This window comes from Puma concolor, chromosome B2 (genome assembly GCF_028749965.1).
Source record: "Puma concolor isolate L17-30 chromosome B2, mPumCon1.1.hap2, whole genome shotgun sequence".
NCBI lineage: Eukaryota > Metazoa > Chordata > Mammalia > Carnivora > Felidae > Puma > Puma concolor.
The window spans coordinates 99,369,978-99,382,330 of NC_141671.1; the positions used below are offsets into that span (position 1 = coordinate 99,369,978).

Genomic DNA, 12,353 nt, shown 5'->3' on the forward strand with positions numbered 1-12,353 from the left:
CCTCCTGAGTTTTATGTCATATGCGGCTGTGTTTCCCAACCCCTCACTTCTGAGGGATTGTGGTTTTGACCCACTCAGACCTTCTGGGGGAGGGTCTCAATGAGCAATGCTGGCCTGCTTCTAGGAATGTTCGGGAGACCATGCTGCTGCTGATGCCCAGAGACTGTGGCTGGGTGCCAGCCTGCCCCAGAAAAAGTTCATGCAATCATGTAGCAGCAGCATTTTAGGGATTATGAAAATAACAACACACATCTGGCACAGGCTTCCTCCCAACATCCTTGTTCCAGCACCAGCGAATGTGGATGTTCTCCAGGATCCACTGGGACCTTTGGCTATGGGGAGGCAGCACAGACTCTACCAAAAGTCCTCCCAACAGGGGAACTGCCTCTTCCCATGTATCCTAAGGACCCTGAGGATCTTGCTCTCTGCTCCTGGGGATTTGCCCTTCCCACCAGAGCACTGCCAGGTATTGAGCTGCGGAGTTTCAGACTTTGTGCTCCCCCTGTTTATAGAGTCTTAATGGAATTTAAATCCTCTCCTTTCTCCTTTTTCCCTTTTTTTGTTCTGTCCCTTGTGTATTCTGTCCCTTGTGTACTCTTTCTTTTCTCTCCAGCTGATTTCAGGTGGAGGGGATGCCCTCTGTATTCTTCCCCCATCTCTGTCCTCTCTCCACAAGCAAAAACAGCTCCCTGCCCTCTGTGCCTTTCTCCCCCAGTTCACCTCTCCATGCTGTGTACCTGCCGAGTTCTCTGGTTCAGGTTGTGCAGATTGTTGTGTTAATCCTCAAATCAGTTTTCTAGGTGTGTAGGATGGTTTAGTGTTGATCTGGCTGTATTTCAGGGACGAGACACGCAAAAAAAAAATGCTTCCATGCGGTTCCTCCATCTTGGGCCCTCCTCTAGTTTCTTAATATGATACCAAAAACGTGTATATCTGTTCAAAAGTCATTATTATGCTTAGTTGGGACATTGGTATTTCTGCTACAAGTATGAACAAAGGAAGGATGCCACCTATCACTTTTTAACATTGAACTACAGTAGAGACAGAAAGAGTATAAGAACAACTGGGAGGATAGGGAAGGGAACCAAGGAAAAAGCACATATCTTGATTATAGGGATTCTCTGAGATTAGTCATACCACTCCTTTTTCAAGGTCATGTAAAAAGAAAATACCATAATATGGGAACAATAAGTAGAAAAGAGAGAAGTAAATATTAGGAAATTTCTGTTTTATATTCTTTAAAAATCAGGAAAATATAGACTGTATAATATAGAAGATCTAAGTGGAGAGAAGACAGATTGAATTGAAAACCTATTTACTCAGAAATCAGAAAATGAAATCACTAATGTTTAAGAAGTATGCAGAAATAGAATAAAGAGAATAAAATGATAAAGAAAAAAAAAGTAAGTGTGTGCCCTGGAGGAAAGAGGTCTTAATGTTTCTCAAAAAGAAATGTTTGAAATAAGAAAATTGATGATACCAATGAATTGAGTGTAAATAAATGTTTGTAGTTACTGCTTGCTTAGATATTTGTAAATTTTCTTCCCCTTGGAGAGAGAGTTTACTGATTCTGAGTGACAGTATCATAATTTGTGGTACTTACCACTGGGGAAATATACAGTCAAGTATTTTAGAATTTAAGGTATACTTTTCAAATAAGTATAAATAAGGTAAAAGAAAAAATATTTCTTAGAGCAAAAACTAGAAAGCAGAAGAAACAGAAAATAAGTATGCATAGAGCATGAAACAAGATGAAGCATGTCAACAGGAAATATCAATGGGATACATTTATCTATTAAAAACTAAAACTGATATGGCTGAGTTCCTAGCTCAAAGCCCTAAGCTTCTAGCCAAATGGCCTTCTTGCAGACAATAATAATAAATTGTGAATAAAATATATGACACAACTATCTGAAGGTCTTAGAGAGTGAAAAAATGATAGGGCAGATAAGACTTAGAAGTAGGTCCAAAATTGGAGAGAATATCTTTCTTAATGGTTGTCACCTTTAGGGCAGGTAAAGTTAGTACTGCGCTGAATGACTGAAATTCTGATAGAAAACCCACAGTTTTTCTGGCCTGAAGAACCAGATGCAGAGTTTGGGGCTAGCATTACTGCAGAGAAATGAGAAGTGAATCCCAGAATGAACTAGATGGCTGTAGCTCTAAGTTCTGTGTATAAATCCTGCCCAAGTCTCTGATCTCTGAACCATACATTTGCAGAGTAGATCACAAACTTCCTAACTAAAGGTAGGGTCCTGAACTGAGATTTCTGTTTGTAGTTCGAGTCCATCTAAGGTAATTTCTTGCTAAAACAAAAATATTGACAGTCTTCAGAGAATGAAACAGAATCCACAAGGCCCAGAACACAATCTCAAAGTGAAGAATGAGTAAAGTATGACCCAAGAGAGAAAACAATCAACACAGACCAACCCCAATAGACTTTAAAGTAACAATTATAATAATAATTGTTAGAGAAATGAGTTAAAGAAGATATGTTCATAATGAATGAAGAGATAGGAAATCTCAGCAGAAAAGTAGAAATCATAAAAAAGTTCTAAGTTTAAAATTTAGAATTAAAAAAGACAGTATCTTACATAAAAATTCACTTGATGAGCTTAATAGCAGATGGAAATAACTGAGCAGAGAGTCAGAAGACTTGAAATTATCCAATGTGAAGAATGGAGACCAAGTGATAGAAGAAAAGAAATAGAGCTTTAAGAATTTGTAGAACCATAACAAGCTTTAGAACGTAGTTCTAATTGGAATCCCAGAAGGCAAGAAGAAAGAATGAGGCAGAAAAACTTTTGAAGATAATGATCGCAAATTTCCTAATCTGTGGGAGACAAAAATCTACAGATTCAAGAAACTCAGTGAAATTGAAGCAAAGGAAATACAAGAAAACACTGCTAGGCATATTGTAGTCAAACTGCTAAAAACCTAATGTAAAACAATCTAGAAGCATCCAGAGAAAAATAGCATATTAAATACAGGGGAACAATGATTAGCTTCTGATGACTTCCATTAGGAACTATGGAGGCCAGCAACCATGGAACTACGTCTTTATGCTAGGGGAAAAAACCCATCAACCTAGAGTTGTTTATGAAACAAAAATTTCCTTCAAGAATAAAGACAAATTATTGTCTACACCATGATAAAAAAGTTTCTGTACAGCAAAGGAAACCATCAACAGAATGAGAAATCAATAGGAGAAGGTATTTGCAAATGATATATCCAATAAGGGGTCAATATCCAAAATCTATAAAGAACATAAGAAACTGAACACCAAAATTCCAAATAATCCAATTAAAAAATGGGCAGAGGGCTGATAGACATTTTTCCAAGGAAGACATCCAGATAGTCAATAGACACATGAAAGTATGTTCAATATCACTAATCATCAGTGAAATGCAAATCAAAACCACAATGAGATATCATCTTACGCTTGTCAGAATGCCTAGTGTCAAGAAGACAAGAAATAGCAAGTGTTGGTGAGTAATTGCAACCTGGTGAGTAAATGCACAACCTTTGTGCCCTGTTGGTGAGAATGTATATTGGCATAGCTACTGTGGAAAACAATATGGAAGTATCTCAAAAAATTAAAAATAAAAATAGCATATGATCCAGTAATTTCACTCCTGGGTATTTAGTGAAAGAAAATGAAAACACTTACTTGCAAAATTATATGCACCCTGATGTTCATTGCAGCAATATTTACAATAGCCAAGATATGGAAGCAGCCTAAGTGTCCTAAGTGCCCATTGATAGATGAATGGATAAAGAAGATTTGGTGTATACACACACACACACACACACACACACACACACACACAAATACAAACACACACACACAATGGAATACTACTCAGCCATAAAAAAACCAAGATCTTGCCATTAGCGACAACATGAATGGACCTAGAGGGTGTCATGCTAAGTGAAAAAGTCAGACAGAAAAAGAAAAATATCTTGTGATTCCACTTGTATGTGGAATCTAAAAAAGAAAACAGAAAAAAACATAAATACAGAGAACAAACTGGTCATTGCCAGAAGGGAGGATGGGCAAAATGGGTGAAGGGGAGTAAGAGGTATAGGCTTCCAGCTATAGAATGAATAAGTCATGGGAATGAAAGGTATGGCATAGAGAATATAGTCAATAGTATTGTAATCGTGTTATAGGTAACAGATGGTAGCTACACTTGTGGTGAGCATAGCGTGATGTTTAGACTTGTAAAATCACTGTGTTGCACATCTGAAGTAATATAACATGGTGTGTCAACTATAGTTCAATTAAAAAAAGGAATAAAGACAAAATAAAGACGTTCTGATTAAAAAAAAAAAAAAGAACTAAAGAATTCATCACCATTGGGCCTGAACTATAAGATATTCTAAAAGAAGTTTTTCAGGTAGAAAGTAAATGATAATGGATGGACACTTGGATCCTTAAGAAGAAATGAAGAGCATCAGAAATTATAAATATTGTGGTAAATATAACTAGCTTTTCTTCTTAATTTTTAAAAAATAGAAATAATTGGTTTTCATGCAATTATAATATTATCTTCTAGGGCTTATTATTATATGTAGATATGATGTCTATGATACCCATCCCATAAAGTGGGGAGTTTGGAGGTACTTATATTGATGTAAGTTTTCTACACTCTTTTGTGAGGTGATACGATATTGATTCTAAGTAGAGTATGAAAAGTTAAGGATATATATTATAGCCCATGGAACAACAACAAAAATAAAGCCCAATAGTCAGATGAAAAAGGAATTTAAAAATAAATTCAAATAATCTGAAAATGTCAGGAAAAAATGAACAGAAGAAGAAAAAATAGGGGGGATAAAAAGAATACTAATAAAATCAAAGACCTAAATATTATGGATATACCCTTACTTCCTTGCTGCTTGGTGGCATTGCTCACTTTTCCAGGGTGGTCTAGTGCCACTCTTATCTCTGTAAAGCTGTCTTTGAACCATGATAAACTGAATAGCTTTGTGCTCTGTGTATTATGTTTATACCTTCTGTCCCTTTTCACCTTGAATCATGGTTATGGTCTGGTTGTGTCTGTCAGCTGTGGTAAGCTGAACGGGTCACAACATGGTTCTGAAAAAGTCCACAAGTTTTAACATCATTAAAGACCTTGACTCCTAGGTATGCCAATCACTGGCAGGAAATTCAACAAATTACCTGAAACTCTCAGTATCAGTTTCTTTATCTGTAAAAGGGAGGCAGAAATACCTGCTTTGTTGTGTTACTGTGATTTGCATACATTGCCAATCGAATTGCCTGATTCCTAGTAAGTATTCTGTAAATCCTAGTTTATTTATTTATTTATTTCATTTATCTTTTGTCTTTAGCACTCATTTCAGCATAGCTATATAGTAGGAATTCATGAATGTATGTTGAATATAAAATGATAATATACCATCCAATGGGAACATTTAATTAGCTGTATTATCAATGCATTTAGTAACTATTGCATCTCCAATTAGTTGTTTGTTTTTTTTTAAAGCTACATAGTACTTGCTTCTTAAATGGTCTAAAGGGACCATTTTCTTTGAATCTATACTAAAATAAGAATCTCCTGGAAGGATAAATCAGATTGGTTCCATAAAGCCATGCACTTTTTTTTGTGTTAATTTATAGGAACACTCCTTTTAATTATCTGTCCTAAAAGTTTTCTTACTCTCAACAGATATGTACTTATATAAATAAGCATTATACCCTGTTACTTTTGACACTTGGAATTCTTTTTTAAGTTTTTATTTTAATTCCAGTTCATTAACGTACAGTGTTATATTACTTTCAAGTATACAATATAGCGATATAATACTTACATACATCACCCAGTGCTCATCATGGCAAGTGCACTCCTTAATCCCCATCACCTACTTACCCCATCCTTCACCACCTCCCTGCTGGTAACCATCAGTTTGTAATTAAGAGTCTGTTTCTTGATTTGTCTGTCTTTTTTTTTCCATTTGCTTGTTTGTTTTGTTTCTTAAATTCCACATTTGTCTAAAACCATGGTATTTGTCTTTCTCTGACTTATTTCACTTAGCATTGTACTCACCAGCTCCATTCATGTCATTGCAAATGGCAAGACTTCATTCTTTTTTATGGCTACATAATACTCCATTGTGTGTATATGCCACATCTTCTTTATCTATTCATCAATTAATTGTAAATAATGCTGCTATAAATACAGGGGAGCATGTATCCCTTTGAATTAGTATTTTTGTATTCTTTCAGTAAATATCCAGTAGTGTGATTTCTGGTTTGGAGGGTAGTTCTATTTTTAACTTTTGGTGGAACCTCCATACTGTTTGCCACAGTGGTTGCACCAGTTTACATTCCCTCAAACAGTGCATGAGGGTTCCCTTTTTTCCACATCCTAGCCAACACCTGTTATTTCTTGTGTTGTTGATTTTAGCCATTCTGACAGATGTGAGGTGCTATCTCACTGTACTTTTGATTTGCATTTCCCTGATGGTAAGTGATGGTGCATATCTTTTCATGTGTCTGTTAGCCATCTGAATGTCTTCTGTGGATAAATGTCTATTTGTGTCTTCTGCCCGTTTTTTAATTGAATTATTTTTTGGGGGGGTGTTGAGTTGTATATGTTCTTTATAGATTTTGGATACTAACCCTTTATCAGATGTGTCATTTGCAAATATCTTCTCCCATTCCTTAGGTTATCTTTTAGTTTTGTTGATTGTTTTCTTTGTTGTGCAGAAGCTTTTCATTTTGATGGAGTCCCAATAGTTTATTTTTGCTTTTGTTTCCCTTGTCTCAGGAGGCATATCTAGAAAAAAAGTTGATACAGCTGATGTCAAAGAAGTTACTGCTGTGTTCTTTGCTACAATTTTTATAGTTTCATGTCTCACATTTAGGTCTTTAATCCATTTTGAATTTTTTGTGTAAATGGTGTAAGAAAGTAGTCCAATTTCATTCTTTTGCATGTTGCTGTCCAGTTTTCCCAGCACCATTTGTTGAAGAGACTGTCTTTTTCCCACTGGATATTCTTTCCTGCTTTATTGAAGATTAATTGACCATATAGTTGTGGGTTTCTTTCTGGGTTTTCCATTGTCTTCTATTTAACTATGTGTATTTTTGCCAGTACCATACTGTTTTGATTACTACAGCTTTGTAATATAACTTGAAGTCTGGAATTGTGATACCTGTAGCTTTTCTTTTCTTTTTCAAGATTTCTTTGCCTATTTGGGGTCTTTTGTGGTTCCATGCAAATTTTGGAATTGTTTGTTTCAGTTCTGTGAAAAATATTGGTGGTATTTTGATAGGGATTGCATTAAATGTGTAGATCACTTTGGGTAGTATAGACATTTTAACAATATTTGTTGTGCCAATTTGTAAGTATGGAATGTTTTTCCATTTCTTTGTGTCATTTCAATTTCTTTCATCAATGTTTCATAGTTTTCAGAGTACAGGTTTTTCACCTCTTTGGTTGGGTTTATTCCTAGGTATGTATCTTACTGTTTTTGGTATATTTGTAAATGGGATTGTTTTCTTAATTTCTCTTCTGCCTCATTATTTGTGTGTATAAATGCAACAGATTTCTGTGTATTGATTTTGCATCCTGCGACCTTACTGAATTTATTTATCGGTTCCAGCATTTTTTTGGTGGGGTCTTTCAGGTTTTCTATATAATGTCATCTGCAAATGATGAAAACCTTACTTCTTCCTTACCAATTGGATGCCTTTTATTTCTTTTTGTTTTTTGTGTGATTGCTGTGGCTAGGACTTCTAGTACTCTGTTAAAAGGTAGTGAGAGTGGACATCCTTGTCTTGTAGATCTTCAGGTAAAATCTCTTAGTTTTTTTCTGATTGAGGACGATGATAGCTCTGGGTTTTTTCCATATATGGCCTTTATTATGTTGAGGCATGTTCCCTTTGAACCTATTTTATTGAGGGTTTTTATCGCGAATGGATGTTCTACTTTGTCAAATGCTTTTTCTGCATCTATTGAAATGATCATATGGTTCTTATCCTTTCTCTTATTGATGTGATTGGTTTGCAAATATTAAACCACTCCTGCAACCTAGGAATAAATCCCACTTGATCATGGTGAATGATATTTTAATGCATTGTTGAATTTGTTTTGCTAGTATTTTATTTGAGGATTTTTACATCTATTTTCATCAGATACATTGGCTTGTAGTTTTCTTTTTTTGTGATGTCTTTAACTGGATTTGGTATCAGGGTAATGCTGGTCTCATGGAATGAATTTGGAAGTTTCTTTCCTTTTCTAGTTTTTGGAATAGTTTGAGAATTATAGGTATTAACTCCTGTTTACATTTTTGGTAGAATTTACCTGTGAAACCTTCTGGTTCTGGACTTTTTGTTTGTTGGAAGTTTTTGATTACTTATTGAATTTCTTTTCTGGTTATAAGTCTGTTCAAATGTTCTATCTCTTCTAAGAATTTATCCATTTCTCCTAGGTTGTCCAATTTGTTGGCATATAGTTTTTCATAATATTCTCTTATAATTGTTTATATTTCTGTGGTGTTGGTTGTTATTTCTTCTGACTCGCTTGTGATTTTATTTGAGTCCTTTCTCTTTTTTTCTTGATAAATTTGGCTAGAGGTTTGTCCATTTTACTGATTTTTTGGTTTCATTGATCTGTTCTGTTATAGTGTTTTTAGTTCCATATCATTTATTTCTGCTCTAATCTTTATTATTACCTTCCTTCTCCTGGTTTTAGATTTTGTTTGTTGTTCTCTTTATAGCTCGTTTAGTTGCAAGCTTAGGTTGTTTATTTCAGATTTTTCTTCTCTTGACGTAGGCCTGTGTTGCTGTAAACTTCACTCTAATGACTGCTTTTGCTGCATCCCAAAGATTTTGGACCATTGTGTTTTCATTTTCATTTGTTTCCATGTACTGTTTACATTTTTCTTTGATTTCCTTGTTGACCCATTCATTGTTTAGTAGCATGCTATTTAACCTCCATGTATTTATAGTCTTTCCAGATTTTTTCTTGTGTCTAACTTCTACTTTTATAGCCTTGTGGTCAGAAAAGATTCATGGTATGATTTCAGTCTTCTTGAATTTGTTGAGGCTTATTTTATGAACTAAAATGAGATCTATTCTGGGGAATGTTCCATGTGCACTTGACTAGAATGTGTATTCTGTTTTCAGATGGAATGTTCTGATTATATCTGTTAAATTCACTTGGTCCAGTGTGTCATTCAAAGACATCGTTTCCTTGTTGATTTTTTTGTGTAGATGATCTATTGATGTAAGTAGAGTGTTAAGTATTATTGTATTATTATTATTATCTATTAATTATTATATTGTATTATTATTGATTAATTCTTTTATGCTTGTTACTGTAATTATGTTTATTATTAACTGTTTTATGTATTTGGGTCCTTGTATGTTGGGCACATAGATATTTACAATTGTTAGGTCTTGTTGGATCGTCCCCTTGGTTAGTATATGGTGTTCTATGTCTCCTGTTACACTCTTTGTTTTAAAGTCTATTTTGTCTAATGTAAGCATTTTTACTCTGGTTTTCTTTTGATAACCATTTGCATGCTAGATGTTTCTCTGTCCCCTTACTTTTAATCTGCAAGTGTCTTTTGGTTTGAAATGGGTCTCATGTAGGCAACATATAGATGGGTCTTATTTTTTTTTGTCCATTCTTTCACCCGTGTCTTTTGATTGAGGCACTAAGACCATTTACATTCAAAGTAATTATTGATAGATATATATTTATTGTCATTTTATTATTTGTTTTGTGGTTGTTTGTAAAGATTTTCTCTGATCCTTACTTGCCATTTTTTTCATGTTTTGCTGAATTGTTTAGTGATATGTTTGGATTTCTTTCTCTTTATTCTTTACATATTTATTTGTGGTTTTTGATATATGGTTACCATTAGGTTTGTATATAACCTCTTCTGCGATGTTTGGATTTTTAAGGAAAATATCTGTATATCCATGTACATTAGATCCTTGTAATTACTTTAAAAATCCTCTTTGCATCTGTTTCATCTGTAAGTATTATTATAGTTATTCACTGTGGAGAATGTAGAGGTCCTTATAACCATTCTCAAAAAATGAATGTGCCATAATTCCAGTATACTCTCTTATATGACCAAGTGCTCACTTAACTGTGTTTAGAGGTCGTTAAAAAATCGTAGGCAAGAACTTCTGGTGAATTTTTAAACAGTATTTAGTAAACAATGACAAATGTTGATATAAATGTATCATAAAATCTTTGTCTGGGAAAAATAATATTAAACGACTAGTATGAAAAAATTGGTAGCTAAATAACATTTCAGGAGATGGATCTATTGCATTGATAATTAGCATAATATTTGAATTGCAAAAAACTCTTCAATTTAATGAGTACAGCTCTTTTTCACTTAAGTGTCCTATAAAAACCTAAAGGTTTTCAAGCCAAATGAATTTTGTTTAGAATTCTGTTTAGAAAATACTTTTCAGAGCATAAAGTTTGAATTGTATATCTTTATAAACACAGATTTTTAAAAAAGTTAACCCTTTGAAAAATTAACTCTTGAAGACTTACAGGTATTATTATTTGATTTTGCTGATGAGTGGAAACTTTTAATCAAGACTACTATAAGTGGGGCTTTACATCCTACTTTACAAGTGGGTACATTGTCATGGACCCACTAAAGGGTGCACGCTTGTTAAGTTACAACTCAGAGCCTTATGTGTCCATAACAAAGATGTTATTCTGTAATACCAAAAGGTTACCTTAACATAGATAGACTTTCATTAGTGTGATATCTTAGTGTTAATTCTGTAACATTGTGTTCTTCAGTATTCCCTTTGGTATTTTTCCCAATAAATTTTAGAAGAACTTATTAAGGTATAATATACAATAATTGGTACATATTTAAAGAATACAATTTATAAAATATTGGCATGTGTATACATCCATGAAATCATCACCAAAGCCAATATAATGAACATTTCCATCACACTCAAAACTTTGCTCTCTCCCTTTTTTCATCTGTCCCGGGTGTCGCTGTCATCCTCCTTGCCCCTTCTCTAGGCAACCACTCATTTGCTTTTTGTTATTGTAGCTTTAATGTGCTTTTTCTAGAGTTTTGTATAAATGGAATCAAACAGTATGTACCCTTTTTTTTTAATGCCTGGCCTCTTACTCTGCATAATTATTTTGAGATTCATTTATTTTGTTGTATGAATAGTTTATCCTTTTTATTGCTAAGTAGTATTTCTTTGTACAAAAATGCCACAGTCTGTTTATCCACTCACCTAGTGATGGACACTTGGATTGCTTCCAGTTTTTGGCCATTGTAAATAAAGCTGAAGTTTTTAGCTTTTATGAATAAAGCTGCTATAAACATTGAGTGTATTTAAAATTATTTTATTTTTTTAACCACTTAGTCATAATCATGGCTGTCAACTCTTATCATACAGCATTATTGTTATGCACCTTTCCCAGCAACTTGGTAATTAGGGAAGACTATGAAAATAGCTAATTTTATAACTCATTTTCTACATTTTAGCCATTTTACTCATTTGAGGTATTGACTATAGGAAAGGAAAGCTCTCATTTTGAATGTTGTAATTCCAACAGTCTGGCCAGCATTATCTTACCTTTTAATTTTTTTTTTTTTTTCGGGGCACCTGGGTGGCGCAGTCGGTTAAGCGTCCGACTTCAGCCAGGTCACGATCTCGCGGTCCGGGAGTTGGAGCCCCGCGTCAGCCTCTGTGCTGACAGCTCAGAGCCTGGAGCCTGTTTCGGATTCTGTGTCTCCCTCTCTCTCTGCCCCTCCCCTGTTCATGCTCTGTCTCTCTCTGTCTCAAAAATAAATAAACGTTAAAAAAAAAAAAATTAAAAAAAAAAAAAATAAAGTGGCCTTAGTGTTATTCACCTTTATGTTAAATATGTAACTTTGATACAAATATATGCACAGCTCTGTCTGTTGATGTATTTTATTAAAAGGCTAATCTTGTCATACATTTTTAATTATGTACTAAGAATTTTTACTATAAATTGAGATAGAAGACAATATAATTCCTTTACTAGTAAAATTCTGTATTTTCAAATATTAAATACTTTTAAGTATATATCTTGTGTTGAGTTATTGACTTAGGAATATTTGTGATATCTTTGAAATTCTTTCATTGCTTTTTATTATACTTTAAAGCTAATTTGATTGTCTTTTGATCTTCTTTCTGTAATTATTAATTTTTCTTCTTATTAAGAATGAATTTTGTGTAGTACCAGAACGGAAATCATTTTGGTTATTTTTCTTTTGCATGTTTATCTTTTTTATAAATAAAAGCTTTATTTCTCAGGCCAAAATATGAGTCAACATTGATATTAGGCTATGTAAAA

General features: G+C 33.9%; 1 protein-coding gene across 2 annotated transcripts in view; it reads left to right on the top strand.

Moving 5' to 3' along the window:
- AFG1L (AFG1 like ATPase) overlaps window positions 1-12,353 on the top strand; it is a 208,482-nt gene that overhangs the window by 99,568 nt on the left and 96,561 nt on the right. The gene's annotated exons all lie outside the window — the stretch shown is intronic.